Below are 16787 nucleotides of genomic sequence, written 5' to 3' on the forward strand. Positions count from 1 at the left end.
AGGCAAAGAAACCCAAAAAGGTTCTGGTCACCAGTAAACAAACATATCCACCTTGGCTGAACCACACAACCAACTCCTAAAACAAACAACCAGGCTGAAACTATTGTTAACCAATTCAACTCAAACTACATCCAAACTGCAGCTTCTCTTTCTTAAAGGATACAACTTCCGCATCCTTGGTACTAACAGTTGCTGCTCTCCCCACAAAATTTCTCTGCAACCTGTATCAACTTCTTTTACCAAAAAAATCTGCTAAATTTAAAACCTACAACACTCAACCCTGACAATATTCTAGCAGAACATATTAAAATGCTATCAAACATAGTAAAGTACAGTTTTGTACCTACCATAAATGTAGATGTCCGATAGATATGCAACTGCAGTCATAACATATGGGGTTGTCCTGCCTCAGGCAGCCCTCGGTCGGCCGAATTCCAAAGTCTGAGTCCGGCGTCGGCTGGTGTCGCCTCCTCTCCGACGTCACAACGGCTGGAGTATAAAGGCATCGGCCGACACCATCTTCTTCAGTGTTTCTTGCCCCAGATGTCAGGTGCCCTCTTAGGAAGGCTAAATTTGGTAAATGGATAAAAAATAATCCCAATCATGCACAACAGTAATAAACAGATACACCATAGGAGATACCCCCAGCTGAAGGGAAAAGGGGTAGGGACCCAAAAAGAAGGATACAGAGGGGTAGGAGGGTGGGAAAATCCGACTGCAGTTGCATATCTATCGGACATCTACATATATGGTAGGTACAAAACTGTACTATGTCCTTCAAGAATGCAACTGCAGTCATAACATATGGGTTGAATACCATAGCCAAGCTGGGGGTGGATGGAACTATGATAAGGATGGTGTAGCTAAAATCCCCTGCAGAACTGCCAAAGCAAAGCCTGCTCGGGATCTGGAGTATAAGGGCAGGTGGTAGTGCTTGGTAAATGTATGCACGGAGCTCCATGTAGCAGCCTCTAAAATGTCCTTTGTTGCCACTCCTCTTAGGAAAGCTGTGGAAGTGGCTATAGCTCTGGTGGAGTGTGGCCTAATATTGGCTGGCACACCTTTTCCATGAAAAGAATAGCAAAATCTGATGCAATGTCCAATCCATTTTGAAATTGTTTGTTTGGAGATTGCTTTTCCTTGTACTCCAGCAGCATAGGCTACAAACAGCTGGTCAGACTTTCTGGTGACCTTAGTTCTGTCCAAGTAGTAAGTAGTTGTCTGTGTATGTCCAAAGTATGCAGTAGTTTTTCCCCCCTATTTTGAGGATTGGGGAAGAATGTAGGTAGATGAATAGCTTGATTTAGAGACACCCTGGAAATAACTTTTGGCATGAATGTAGGATTGGTTCTTAGAGAGACTCTGTCTTGATGAAAAATGAGGAAGGGGGGCACTGCCATGAGTGCCTGTATCTCCGAAACTCTTCTTGCAGAAGTGACTGCCAATAAGAAGGTAGTCTTCCATGAAAGAAATTGCATTTCTGAGGTTGCTGCTGGCTCAAATGGAGGAAGAGTTAGTTTTTCCAACATGTAGTTGAGGTCCCATGCAGGTACTGGCTGTTTTCTGGGAGGTTTGATATTCTTTATCCCTCTTAGAAACTGTCTTAGCAGAGGATGCAAAAACACTGGAGGGTCACAGTTGTATTTTGCTGAGATTGCTGAGGCATGAATCTTTATTGAGGAGTATGAGAGTCCAGTATGAAATAGTTCTGCCAAGTATTCTAATATCTGAGGTATACTCAGTAATGCTGTGTCCTGAACCCTTTTGGCATTCCAGATGCTGAAGCTCTTCCACTTGGCTGAATAGGTTTTTCTGGTGGAAGGTCTGCGTGCTTCCAGCAAGATCTCTTGAACAGATTTGGAAAGAGAGTTAGGTGTTGAAGTCATGGTAGCCTCCAGGCTGTCAGATGCAAAGTTTTCAGGTCTTGATGTACAGTCCTGTAATTGTGTTGCGTTAGGAGCAGGGGCCATATGGTCAGAGGCCATGGTTTGGTCCGAGTTATGGTCAATAGCAATGGGTACCAGTGTTGCCTTGGCCAGTCTGGAGCTATCAAGATGCCTGTTGGTTGTTCTGCTTCGATTTTCAGTATCACCTTGGTCAGCAGAGGCAGGGGAGGGAATGCATAAATTTTTAGGGAATTCCAGCTGAAGGAGAGAGCATCCGTTTTCCAAGCTAGAGGATGGTGAGTCCTTGTGCAGAACTTTTCCAGGTGATGATTTAAGTGGGAAGCAAAAAGATCTACGTCTTGTCTTCCCCATGTCCTTGTCAGTTGAGAGAAAATGTGAGGGTGCAGCATCCATTCGTGTGGATCCATGAAATTTCTGCTCAGATTGTCCTTGCCTGTACATTGTCCTTGCCTGTACATTGTCCTTGCCTGGTACAAACTGGCATTGTAAGTGTATCTTCAGGCTCAGGGATTTTTCTCAGAGAAGCATTGTTAGTCTGCAGAGGGGATAAGAATGAGTGCCTCCCTGCTTGTTTATGTACCACATGACAGTGGTGTTGTCTGTCCTTATTAGCAAATGTCCTTGTTGTAGTGATTTTTCGAAAGTCTCGATGGCATGTATCACTGCCAACATCTCCTTTTGGTTTATGTGCAGATGTCTTTCCTTTGGCGTCCATAGACCTTGAATGCATCTGCCCTCCATGTGCGCCCCCCCATCCATGGTCTGAGGCGTCTGTTGTAATCATTTGGCCTGCTTGAGGTCTGTTGAAAGACATGCCTTTGTTTAGTTGACTGGCTTGAGCCCACCATAGAAATTCCTTCTGCAGACATGGAATAAGTGGGATTATGTCCTCTAGGATGTTGTTGTGTTGAGACCATAAGTTTTTAAATACCATTGCAGCTTTCTCATATGAAGTCTTGCCAAAGGTATCAGAAGGATGCAAGATGCCATGAAACCCAGGGCCTGCAGGATTTTCCTTGCAGTCAGCTGGGAAAGCTTTGCTAGGCCTTTGAAGTACTCTGGTAAATGCTGCTGTTTTTCCTCTGTGAGGTAGGCCATTTGGGTTTCCGTGTCCAGTTTGGCTCCTAGGAATGTAATCTGTTGGGATGGTAGTAATTTTGACTTCTGAATGTTGACTGTGTATCCCAAGGCCTGCAGTAGATGCATGACATAGTCCAAATTCCCTTTTAAGGTTTGTTTGTTGTCTGCTTGTATGAGGCAGTCGTCCAAGTAGGGGTATATCTGAATCCCCTGCTGTCTGCAGTGTGCCACTACTGATGCCAGGCATTTCGTGAACACTCTGGGCGCAGTAGATAAGCCAAACGGCAATGCTGAGAATTGATAATGCTCTGTCCCTGCAAGAAATCTTAGGTATCTTCTGCAGCTTTGTCTGATTGGGACATGCAGGTATGCCTCCTTGAGGTCCAGAGTGACCAGCCAAGACCCCTTGCCCAGCATGGGAAGAAGTTGCTGCAACGTCAGCATTTTGAACTTTGGCACAATGAGGAAAGTGTTTAGATTTGACAAGTCCAGTATGGGTCTCCATTTGTTTTCTTTTCTTGGAACAAGGAACAGTCTTGAATAAAATCCCTGGCCTTGCTTCTGAGGAGGAACCTTTTCTATTGCTTTTATACTTAATAGCTTGGAAACTTGAGTGAGTGCCTCTGCCCTTTGATGATGTGGCAGGTTTGGCATGCCTTGTCTTATTGGTAATGTGTGGAAGTGGAATCTGTAACCTTTGTCTATCAAATCCAGAATCCAATTGTCTTTGGTTAAGATATGCCAGTTTTGTGAGAATAAGGCTAATTTTCCGCCCAAAGGTGCTTCTCTTTGAACCTTTGTAGGCGGTACGAAAGTGAAGTAATTGTGATTGTCCTTGTGGTGCAGCTGAACTGTCTGCGCCACTTCTTTGATTTGGAGGTTGCCAGTGGCGGCCCCTGTAAGATCCTCGGTATTGCCCTCTACCCCGGGCACGTCTGCTTTTTCCCCTTTGAAACTTGTCAGAGCCGGGGAAGGACCAATTCTTTGAGGGCCAGTTTCTGCTGAATCTGGGTGGCTGAACCTGAAGGAAATCCTTGACTGTCTGTACTGACTTTGCTTTTTCCTCTATGGATTTCAATACATCTTGTGCAGTAGCACCTCTATGGATTTCAATACATCTTGTGCAGTAGCACCAAAAAGCTTTTGTTTTTCCAAAGGTGCATCCAGTAACTTTACTTTAACATGGTCAGGCAAAGACTGATCCTTCAACCAAACATGTCTACGTATCACAGCCTCAGTCATAGCTGCCCTACATGAAGCTTCCAGTGCATCATAACCACACTGCAGAAAATGGTTATTAACCTGCTGAGTGTTATGTATATGATCCTGCAGTGCCTTTTTATCAATAGGCTCAGGAGAGGCTAACTTTTTCTGTAAATCATCCAGGAGAAAATCTTGGTACTGAAACATGTGAAAAGGCAGTTAAGAGACCTCATGGCTAGGGTAGTAGAGGTATATACTTTTTTACCCCATCTCTCCAGGGACCTTGCTTCTCTGTCAGCTGGCAGTGGGTTTTTGGCAGAGGAGGAAGCCACTCCCTTGGGGCCCTGTGAAATAGTTTCTAGATCCACAGAGTGGGCCTTAAAAGGTGCTTGAGAGTGTCAGGGACCCTATAATATCTGTCCGGCTTGACAGGAGCAGGGGGAAGAGAATCAGGGTTGGCACTGGAGTCAGAGAAAACATCATCCAAAACATCCATAACTGGAGGGATAGCCAAAGGTCTGTGCTGGGGAAGCTTGAGGAAAGTACAAAGCCTTTTCCTGGAGTCAGAGAATTCCTGACCCTGCCATTGAAAATGCTCCCTCATGGAATGCAGGACTTCCCCAAATGAGAAATCCTCTGGAGGGGAGGCAGAGGGAATTGATTCCTCAGCATCAGAGTCCTCGTAGGCCTTGGAAGGGTTCTTCTTGAGTATCAGAATTCTCAGAATCCCCAGAGGCTTCATCCGAGGAGAGGTCGTCCGCCTGCTCAGTTCTAGGCCTTTTCTCTGCAGGTGGCTGAGAACCCCTGTTCGGATGAGGCTGAGACCCTCTGATAAGGGAAATAAGATCTGCAGCCAGAGACATGATCTGCTTATCAGATGAAGGGGCCTGGGCAGGTTTAGGATGGGCCTTGGCCTGACAGGCAGCCTTAGCACGTGCAAAGGCCTTGATGGACATGGATACAGGAGGCCTAGCAGCCCCACGTGCAGGCGTTACCTCGTCCACAGGAATGGTGTCGGGTAGATCCAGAACTTCGGTTTCCAGAGGAAAATCAACAACCGGCACCGGAGAGATCTCCGAGACCGAAGGTCGTGTTAACGCTATGTCGTCGGCCTGGAGCGGTAGATTTATCACTTCCGAAGGGACCGGAGCGCTAGCAGAGGGTTTAGGAGAAACATCGGTAGTGGACGCAGGCCGAGGATGTCAGTCCCGGTCCTTGCGATTTTTAGCAGATTGGGCTGTCGGTTGATCCGACGGCATGATGTACGCAAAAGATTCACCGAAGAAGTCCTCGGCGAATTCTGCCCGGTGCCTGAGAGTGCGCTTATTAAAGCAGGCACAGGCAGCACAGGCCGAGACGTCGTGGTCTGGGCCCAGGCAAGGAAGGCAGAGAGAATGGAAGTCCTTATGAGGTATTTGTTTACCACAAGACAAACAATTATTAACTTTCTCAATTTGTTCTGACATCGGCTGAGGCAAGAATAAATGTTCCCCAACGGGGTACTTAGCTTTTAGATGACTTCGGTACTGAAAACACAGGAGCTGACCGACCGGCACTTGCGAACTGCTTCTGCTTCGGGCACCGCGCGGCAAGAAAGACTAAAGAAGATGGCATCGGCTGATGCCTTTATACTCCAGCCGTTGTGACGTCGGAGAGGAGGCGACACCAGCCAACGCCGGACCCAGACTTTGGAATTCAGCCGACCGAGGGCTGCCTGAGGCAGGACAACCCCATATGTTATGACTGCAGTTGCATTCTTGAAGGACATCCTACCCCATATCTATCTTAATCAATCTGTCAATCATAGAAAGCTATGTTCTCATACTTTGGAAAAAATCCTATATCCTACCACTTTACAAAAGGAACTAAATCCACCAACTTCACCGACAATCAGCACATTGCTATCCTATCCCTATTATCAAAAATCCTGGAGAATGCATTCACAAGTCTACTACTTAGTTCAATACCTGTCAACAGACCTCCCTTCTCCCACTCGACATGGCTTCTATCTGCATCATAATACTATCTCTGCTCTACTCCAATTCGCTGCCTCCGTTAATCCACATAGAAATATCAGGAATCAAGTATCTGCAATTTTCCTTGACCTCTCCCAAACCTTCGATATTGCCTCTCACTCCAAACTTCTGAAAAAATCCTAATCACTATGATGGGACACATCCTCTCTCTCGTGGTTTGTTAGCTAGCTATCAAAGAGGGAACAAGTTTCCAAAGGCCCTTTGACATCTCCTCTCTTCCTATACCTGTAAGTATACCCCAAGGATCCAACTTCGACCAACTCCTATTTAATATTTTCGTAAATGACCTACACAAAGCCAGCAAAGATAGCACCACTATACAGTACACTGATGACTCTATGCTTATCTGCAGAGCTAAGACCCTTGACAAATTAAAGCAGTTAACCCAGACATTCCTCACTTCAGCAGAGCCATGGCTAAGCAGAACACAGCTCCTTTTGAAGCCCTAGAAAACCAAATTTCTCCTACTTACACCTAGACAAAAAACATCCTTCTCCTTAACTTCTTCCAAGATCAGAAAAGCAGCAGTAACCCAGGTTTTAGGAGTCACTATAGAAGATAACATGAAATACGACCTCCACTTAAAAAAAAAGTAATAAAAACATCATAAGCTTGGCACCCTCTACATAACAGAGCTTTATCAAACTGACAAGGAAGGAAACACTTAGCTAATGCATAGCTTCGCCTATACTAATTAACATACGATTTAGTCAATCTTGCACACTTGAGCCGTACAATAACAAAACAAAAACATTTCCATCTAAACACAAGACATTTATTTTTTTATTCACATCGGATTACCAGGAAAGTCCAAGTGGGTTGGAACAAGAAGTTATGTACTCACCATAACGTTCGGTATATGTAGTCCATCTCGCCTCACATTCTTACCCGTGGCCGATTTTTACTAGCTCAAAGTCTCTCATTGGCTGGGCTAAGAGGGTATCCCCATGGTGCACTGCTCCATATCCCCAGATCGAGTTTGCTGCGAAACAACATATGTAACTTCATATACACCTCACATCCATATAACCAGTCACTGATCAAAGGGACTCTGCAGGTGACAACCTATCCTCCAGGCAGGGGGAAGGTGGGAGGGTAAGTAAGAATGTGAGGGAAGATGGACTACATACATCAAACGTTATGGTGAGTACATAACTTCTTGATGTTCTTGATGTTATGTAGTCCTATCTCGCCTACATTCTTACCCGTGGGACAGCGTCCCTAGCACCTACATCCTGGGTGGCTCATAGGAAAATACTCCTGAGAACTGTGGAGCCAAAGTAAGATCTGCCCCTGGAGACCACGTCCAACTTGTAATGAGAAACAAAGGTGCTAGGAGAAGCCCAAGCAGCTGCCGAACATATATCATCCATTGACAATCTAGATTGATAGGCTGTGGAAACAGCCCGCGTAGAATGTGCCTTGACTGGGAATGGCAAATTTTTACCTCCTATCTGATAGATGAAGGAAATACAACTGGCTATCCATCTAGACAGCTTAACCTTGGACACTGGAGAACCCAATCGGTTTTCCGCAAAGGAGACAGAGTTGGTCAGACTTCCGGATATCTTTTGTCTGGTGTAGATAGAAGTGTAACTGTCTATGTACATCCAATTGGTGAAATCTAAATTCTGCCTTGTTAGTGAAATGGGGGAAGAACACCGGCAGCTCAATGGACTGATTCATGTTAGACACAGAAGCCACTTTAGGAAGGAACGATGGGTTTGGTCTAACAGAGACCCTATCTTTGTGGAAGATCAAATATGGAGGTTTGATGGAGAGGGCTTGAATTTCTGAGACCCGCCGTGCTGAAGTGATTGCTACTAAGAATGCTGTTTTCCATGTTAAGAATTTTAAATCACAGGTAGCTGCAGGTTCAAATGGTGGTAGAGTAAGGGTTTGAAGAACAAAATTGAGATCCCAGGGCATGATGGGTTCGGACACTGGGGGACGGAGCAACAGTGTACCTTTAAGGAATGCTTTGCATAGTCTGTGTGCCATGAGACTAGGTTCATTCGCTATGTGGAAATTAGATATCGCCGCCAGCTGAACTTTGATGGTGGCTGATGCGCACCCCTGATAGAACAGCATAGACAAGAACTCCAGAACTGAATCTATTGGAGCTGTGTAAGGATCAATACCTCTAGTATGAGCCCAGATGGAGAACCTTTTCCATTTGCTAGAGTAAATCTTTCTAGTGGATGGCTTATGGGAGGACGATAATATATGGACCACTTCTGGTGAAAAGTTATGACGTCTGACTAGCGATGGAAGTGGAGTAGCCTGGCTGTCAACCGGAGTGTCCTCAGAGAGGGGTAGAACTGTCCCGACATGTGTGTCAGTAAATCTGGTAGAGGGTCCAGAATCCAAGGAGTGTCCACAATGTATGGTTGAAGAAAGGGGAACCATACTTGACGAGGCCAATGTGGGGCAATCAGAATCATTCTGCTTCCCAAGGACTGCGCTTTCTGAATCACCCTTGGGAGAAGGGGAAAAGTACAGTTTTGTACCTACCATAAATGTAGATGTCCGATAGGAATGCATCTGCAGTCCTTGCAAATACCTCATAAAGATTTCCACTCTTACTGCTTACCTTGTCTAGGCCCAGACCACGACGTCGCAGCTTGTCTAGCCTGTGCTTCTTTTAACCGGCGGACGCTTAGACGTCGATCGGAGTTTGCTGAGGAGTTTTTCGGCTCCGATTTTGCTTATATTATGCCGTTCGATCCTCCGACTTCGCAAATAGCTACAACAGAAAGAACTGGAGGAATGGCTAAAGGCCTATGTTGTGGTAAATGCAGAAAAGTTCTAAGCCTTTTTCTGGAATCTGAAAAATCCTGGCCCTGCCACTGAAATTGTTCCCTCATAGCATGTAGGGTTTCCCCAAAGGAAAATTCCTCAGGCGGAGAGGCAGAAGGAATGGACTCTTCACCATCAGAGTCTTCATAAGGGTAGTATGGGGCCTCTGGAGGGTCTGTATCATTTGAGTCATCAGAGGAATCATCTGTAGACACTGGCTCAGGGGGCTCTGCTCTAGGCCTCTTCTCTGGAGGCGGGTGAGAGGCCCTGTCTGGTTGAGGTTGGGATCCTCGAATTAAAGAAATGAGATCCTCTGCTAAACTAAGCATTTGTGAACTAGAGCTAGGCCTGTGAGAGGGGGGCCTAGCAGGCACAGATTTAGTAGTTTTAGCTGCTTTAGCCCTGGCAAATGTCTTAATGGACATGGCTGCAGGTGGCCTAGCAGCTCCACGTGCAGGGGTTGAAATATCCAAGGGAATAGTGTCTGATAATTCCTGAGAAACTGTAACAGTAGGTGGGATTTCAGAAGCCGATTCCACAAGGTTAGAAGAGGCCTCGGCAGGAGGAAAGTTTTCAGCTGAAGGAGGAACCGCTTGCTCGGTTTCAGCCGAAACAGAGACACTCGCGGTTGGCTTAACCGCGGTTTCGGCCGAAACCGCGGACCGCGAGTGTCGGTCCTTTTCCTTGCGTTTTTTAGCTATTTGCGAAGTCGGAGGATCTGACGGCATAATATAAGCAAAATCGGAGCCGGAAAACTCCTCAGCAAACTCCGATCGACGTCTAAGCGTCCGCCGGTTAAAAGAAGCACAGGCTAGACAAGCTGCGACGTCGTGGTCTGGGCCTAGACAAGGTAAGCAGTAAGAGTGGAAATCTTTATGAGGTATTTGCAAGGACTGCAGATGCATCCTTGAAGGACATCGGAGGGAAAACAAAGCAGACCGGAGGGCCAATCGTGAACCAGAGCACCCCTGGGTGATTCCCCCTGTGGGGGGATCAGCATGAAGTAGTTGCTGCATTTCGCATCGAGAGGGCTGGCAAAAAGGTCGCAGCAAGGCTGACCCCATCTGCTGAAGATTCGCTCTGCGACCAGGCGATTCAGGGACCACTTGTAAGGCATAAGAATTGCTCTGCTTAGCCTGTCCACTATTACACTGGACTTCCCCGGAATGTGCATTGCCACCAGAAACCGTTGGGAAGCTATAGCCCAATGCCACACTCGCATAGCCTCTCTGCATGGGGGTAAGACCGGGCTCCCCTTTGCTTGTTGAGATACCACACTACTAACATGTTGTCTGAGTGTATCGCAATAGTTCCTAGAGGAAGAACTTCCTGAAGTGCCTGCAACGCAAGAAGCACTGCTTTCATCTCCGGGACGTTTATATGCAAATGTAGGTCGTGTTCTTGCCATGTGCCTCGGACTGTCCTGCCGAGATAATGCCCCCCCCACCCCATCTGGGAGGTGTGCGTGGTCACTGTGGCAACAGGGGACGGGAGGAACGAAGGGCTTTCCTCCGTTCAAATAGTTGGTGCACAACCACCAACGGAGGTCCTGCTTGCACCTGTCTGTGATCAAGATGGGATGAGATAGTGGGAGTCTTTGGAGAGACCATTGGACAAAGAGGAGCCATTGAAGAAGTCTCATGTGTAATCTCGCTAGAGGGACCAACATGATAGTTGCCGCCATGGTCCATAGGAGTTGGAGAACCAGTCTTGCCATCGCTTGTCTCAGGGGCATCAGCATGTGTATTTGTCGTTGCAATACCGTGATCCTTTCTTGTGGTAAGAATGCTCGCATTTGAATGGTGTCCAGCTCTGCTCCTATAAAGGTGACACGCTGTGAGGGCAATAAGGCATATTTTTCCAAGTTTATTGTTATGCCCAACTGGTGACATAGACTGATGGTAGCGTCCCTGGCCTGAACTAGTTGATGCCTGGTGGGAGTGGTAAGAAGCCAGTCATCCAGGTACGGAAACACCTGGAATCCGTGACATCTCAAGTGAGCCGTCACCACTGCCAAACATTTGGTGGACACCCTGGGGGATGTGGTGAGACCAAAGGGCAGGGCTCGAAACTGGAAGTGACTGGCTCCCACCTGGAAGCGTAGGAGACTCCTGGATGCTTTGTCCATTTTGACATGGTAATATGCATCCTTGAGATCGATGGAGCACATCTATACTTCCTCTCCCAACAATGGGAGAATCGATTGTAGTGTGACCATACGGAACTTGGACTTATGTACGTAACTGTTGAGTTGACGGAGATCTAGTATGGGTCTCAGGTCCCCTGTTCTTTTCGGCACCAAAAAGAATCTTGAGTAAGTCCCTAATCCGATTTGGTCTGAGGGGACTGGCTGGATGGCCTCTTTTTCTAGCAGCTGAGAGACCTCTGAGGCTGCTTGATCCCTTTGACTGGGTGGAACGTCTGGGATTTTTCTTATTGGCGGGGGTCCTGAAGAGAATGGGATGAGGTAACCTCGGAAATTATCCTTAATACCCATCGGTCCTGGGTGATGTTATCCCAGGCTTCTGGATATAAGGAAATTCGACCCCCGACTGGCTCCGGATAAGCGCAGCCGGGCACACCCTCAGGAATGAGAGTATGGAGAGCCACGGAAGGAGTCGCGGTCTCCGGAATTGTGGGGGCCCCCCTCTGCCTCTGGGGCGACGTCGCCCTGAGTAACCCCCCCTCCCCTGCCTCTGGAGGGGGGTTCACCTTGTGCGGCAGGAAAAAACCTCTGTGATTTCTTGAACCACATCCTCACCCTCCTGCTGAGCCTTGGGATAAGGCCTAGAAGGAAGGGAAAAATGGACCCTACAGCAGACAGGGTCTTTCCCTCTTGCTCGCACCTGGTGAGGGTGTCTTTCACTTTGGTCCCAAACAAGGAGGAACCGTCAAATAGGGCGTCAGTGAAGGAAGACTTGAAGGCCTCCGCTAAGTGACACAAGCGCAGCCAGGCTTGTCTTCTAAGGGCGACCCCTGAGGTCGCTGCCCTACTCGCTCCCTCGGCCGCATACGAGATGAGCCGCATGGACGAGTTAGCGATGGAGTTGAGGGTAGAAACCTGTGTGTTAACCGTTTGAGCCACCGCCTCAAGTATGTTACCCGCAAGAGTATCTCCCAACTCTTTGAGGAGATCTCTCTGGAGCCGAGTGAAGTGAGATAAATAATTCAGCGACCGTAAGGTGAAGGTTGCTGAAGAAAGGGTACGCTTCTTGTACAGGTCCATGGTCCTAGACTCCTTGTTAGGAGGATGGACCGCTGAGGAAGACTCTGCAACTTCCTTCTGGGTGGCTGCCGCCGCCACCACCATGGCATCTACCGGGACTCCTTTTGACAGAAACTCTTTTCCCTGGGTGCGGACAGAAATTTGTTGGGACGCCTGGGCACGGGACTCACAGAATCAGGGTTTTCCCACACGCTTCGACAAATGAGGTCAAGAAGTTCGTCGAAGGGTGGAGATACCCAGGAGGCGGAAGGTTGAGCGCCAAAAGCCTTAAGGAATACTGACTCCTCCTCGGAAGGAGTTTTGGAAGGCCAGCCTCCTCTTTATTTCAGTATCTCCAGGATATCAGAGAAAGAAACATCAGAGGAAGACTTGGGGGACCCTTCCGATTTCTCAAGGTCAGTATCGGAGGTGAGAGACTCATCCTGGGAGTCTATGTGCTTCCTCTTGCACAACTTCTTTCTAGGGGGCTCCTCAGTCACGGACTCTGGGAGACCCTCAGAAAGTTGGGGACTACTCATGGGGGTATCCTTAGAGCCTGGCGCTCTACTGTCCATGGATAGGTGAGTGTCAGAGGCTCTCGCCGGGGTGGTGGGGGACAGAATGACTGACCCGGGTGATGTAGCTGACGGTCTTGCCAGCGCGCTCAGCATGGCCTCGAAGGCAGGTCCCCCAGAGTCCGAGGACCGACCAGCCTCAGAGGCCACGACCGGGGTCCCCCGAGCCGATGCACCGAGTGGGAGACTCGGAACAGACAGCTGTCCCGAAGTATCCCTCTCTGGCCCGATCGAAGAGATCAGAGTCTCGAACCCTGAGGACGGAACCGACATGGTCGGAGCCGATGTCGGCACCGATAGACCCAATGGGGGTATCGGAGCCGGCGCAGGAACATCACTCGGAGAGGAGCATACCAGCTCCGACGACAAGGATGTGCTCGGAGGAGGAATCATCGAAACGGTCATAGGAACTGGCTCCGGAGCTGAGAACAATTTGGCCAACACTGGCGACTGCAGAAGCCTCTGCACTACCCTATCAACATCCAAATCAGAAAGCCTGGAGGATTTGGAGGAGAGCGATGGAGATTGGGATCTCTTGTCTGGTAAACCATGCCTCACACTGGGTGACTGGCTCCGCCGATTCAGTTAACACTGATACCTCCTGCGGCCCCGAGGACAGTGGAGCCGAGGAGGTACAGTCCAAAACAGTAATCTTCTCCAGAGGCTCCGAAGAGGCAGATGGAGCCGGAGACCTTTTCTTAGACTTGGAAGCCTTAGATCTTGACTGGGTACTAGAAGCCGAATCTATAGCTTCCTCAAATGATGGTTTCAGAAGTCCCTTTAATATCAATTTATTTTTTTCTCTCCTGGAGCACCCTAGGACTGAACGTGTGGCAAAAGCTACACGACTCCTGTAAATGGATGGCTCCGAGGCAGCAGACACACACAGAATGTCCATCCGTGATGGACATTTTATATCCACATTTGGAACATTTCTTAAAACCAGAAGGATTAATGCTCCATCTGATCTTTGGACATTTTATAATAAACACTGGTGAAACACCTAGATGCAACTTACAAAAAGGGTGGGAAAAAAAACACACAATTTAGAACACCAGAACAAAAAACCGTACTAAGCACACTACGAGAATCTCTAACTGAAATGGTTCACACACAAACAGTAATCTACTCACCAAGAACCTCTGACTGAAACGGTTCTTTAGGGATAACACAGGGAAGAAACACAATGACCACACGTTTATCCAATGACAAAGGGGAGGACTAGGTCCTCTAACTAAAACGGGCCTAGCCCGCTGGAACAGCCAGGGATACCACAAAACAACTAACACACTCAAGCACAGAAATCACACACACAATTTAGCGATCAGCAACAAGAATAGCTATTAAACTAGCTTTTGGGTCTGAACTAACAACTTTCTCAAAGAGAAATAGCAAAAAAGAAGGTACTTAGCCACAGCCAAGCGAGACCACATCCGAGCTACACAAGCAGCAAACAAGATCTGGGGATATGGAGCAGTGCACCATGGGATACCCTCTTAGCCCAGCCAATGAGAGACTTTTAAGCTAGTAAAAATCGGCCGAGTCGGAGCCGATATAAGGCTCCAAACCCACGGGTAAGAATGTAGGCGAGATAGGACTACATAACATCCCATTTTCAGTGGAGGTCCAGGGAGAAAAGGTCTGAAATACTTTGTAAAATTCTTGTTCTTAAAATGCTCCAATCTTTAAAAATAATGCACATCTACAGCTGAAATACTTATACAAAATTAGAAATAATATGAAAACATTAAAAATAGATACCACTTAATATTTAGAAAATTAAATGTCTGCTAGTTTATTGAGAAATTAAAGATAAGTTAATATAATAAAAAGAGGAACTGCAATATGAAGTTAGAGAAAAGCAGGCTTATGGTATAGCTAGGTTGAAAGCCAGGGGAGAAAAATAGACAGAAGTATGGGAGTAAGTGAAGAAAGAAGAGCAAGAAGATGTTAAGGTATGAACAGGTATCTGTTCACACTTAGAGATGTAAGGGAGGGTAATGACCTGACGGATACACATTACCTGCCTTGCACTAAAGCAGCCCAACTACTAGACAGCACTCTTAGGTTACTCTTAACTAGTAATGGGTTCACAGTCTCATCAACAGTCCAGAAAAATACCCAGCCTATTCCAAATGCGCCTAATTTTATTCCAAACAGACCCCTTCCTTCAGGTGATAAAAACATACTGACTTTGACCAAATTTAACAATCTAGCAGATGACTCACTCTTCTACTGGCATGTCTCAAAAATGTGGAACAACATTCCACTCCCACTATGACACTTGGGTAAACTTAAACCCTTTAAATGATGACCAAAACAACACCCACCGGAAAATTTGTCCTGCTCCTCCTCTACCACTGGTTAAAGCTATCTGCTACAAACCTACCTTCCCACAAAACTACAGCAGTGTCTATTAAAACTCTCTTTTCTTCCCTCACACTTTCCCCTCCATATTACCACCCTGACCTCTACATCATTCCTTCATCTTGATTCTTTGCTCTTTTTCTCATCCACACTTCATAATTTGCCTAGTACACTGCAGTACCTGTATATTCTTATTTATTTCAATTTATACTTTGACTGTCTGATACTCTGTAGGATTCCTAGCGTCCTCTGTCAAAATATCATCCCTACCTACTGCTGCTGTAAAAGTACTTTAAAATTGTCATGTTGTACTGTTGCTTTTATTGTTTTAATCAGCTTACTATGTTGGAGCTTTTTACCCTGGGCCTCTGACCAGTTGGAATATCCTGGTAAATAAAAGTTATCCACACAATTTCCAAACATTAGACCTACAAGAGTGCCAGCAACACTTTTCCGAAACAAATATAGGCAGAAAAATAAAAACAAATAGAGGAAACTGAAAAATATTCTTTGGCAGGAGAATATTATGGAGCACATAATATCATTTAATATGATCATCAGGAGACAAACTGCCATCTCATTAAACAAGACCAGCAAAATTGATGTGTTAAGTCATTTAAAATGAGGAATCCATGTCAAATGTGAGTGAACTGAAACACACGAGTCGACCCACTGGTACACTTCTCACTAGCTTCCATGGTCAACTGACAATTAGCAATAAATCTGTCCACGTGGCTTCTCAACAGTCTATTTCTTAAGACTAGTACTACCAAATTCATGATCTATTTAGCAAAAAAAAGTTAGATCAGGGCACTAAAGACGGAACATTAAGTGACCCTTCCAGATCCCTATAAAAGCCATGTATGCTGGAAAAGAGTTTGGACAATCACTTATCTTAAAGTAACTGCTTGACAGAGGCACAGCAAAATGATAGGCATAGTTTTTATTCAAACTAAAGGGGTGGCGAAAGCCACATAACTATGGGCTAGGCTTATAAATGCCCTTGGGCAGATAGCCTAGTATGAACCTATGAACCTATGAACCTATGAACATGTTGAGCAAACTAAGTGCAAAGATCAATAAGTTAACTTTTTAAAGCCCAGACAAGCTCACATTTTGCTCCTGAAGGATGGCACCAACACTCATATGTGACCACATAATAAGCTGCACCACAGGGACCATTCTTCGCCACTTATGGTTCCAAACGTGGGGGGATCACTCCCACTCTCCTCCAATAAGTGTTGTCATTTCAAAGAGTTCAGGCTCAAACTTGAACCGCTGCATACTAACAAGAGCTAAATACTGCTGTGTCACTCACACTTTTGCTTTGCTAAAATCAACCCCTGCAACTCTATTCAACCTCATCCCAATTTCCACCATAACCTGCTTACTGCCCCAACTTTCTCTCACAGGTAACATTAATTCTCCTTTTTCCAAACAAAGCATGCAAAAACTCTAGTCTTCAAATGCCAGGTAAATTCACGCTGAATATCACCACAGAATGAATAAAATACATTCCTTTGTCTGTGCTGAAAACATATATAACTTGTCGTACATTTAACTTTTTAATGTTTTATGTAACTCAAATGACTAATTCAAGTTTGGGCATCTGCTG

The 16787-nt window shown here is 46.3% G+C and overlaps 1 protein-coding gene across 1 annotated transcript in view; it reads right to left on the bottom strand.

Annotated features, from left to right (window-relative positions):
* Positions 1-16787, bottom strand: part of NOP2 (NOP2 nucleolar protein) — a 776755-nt gene that overhangs the window by 453497 nt on the left and 306471 nt on the right. The window lies entirely within an intron of this gene.

The sequence above is a fragment of the Protopterus annectens genome, chromosome 8.part0 (genome assembly GCF_019279795.1).
Source record: "Protopterus annectens isolate FY-2018-M chromosome 8.part0, PAN1.0, whole genome shotgun sequence".
Taxonomy (NCBI): Eukaryota; Metazoa; Chordata; order Ceratodontiformes; family Protopteridae; genus Protopterus; species Protopterus annectens.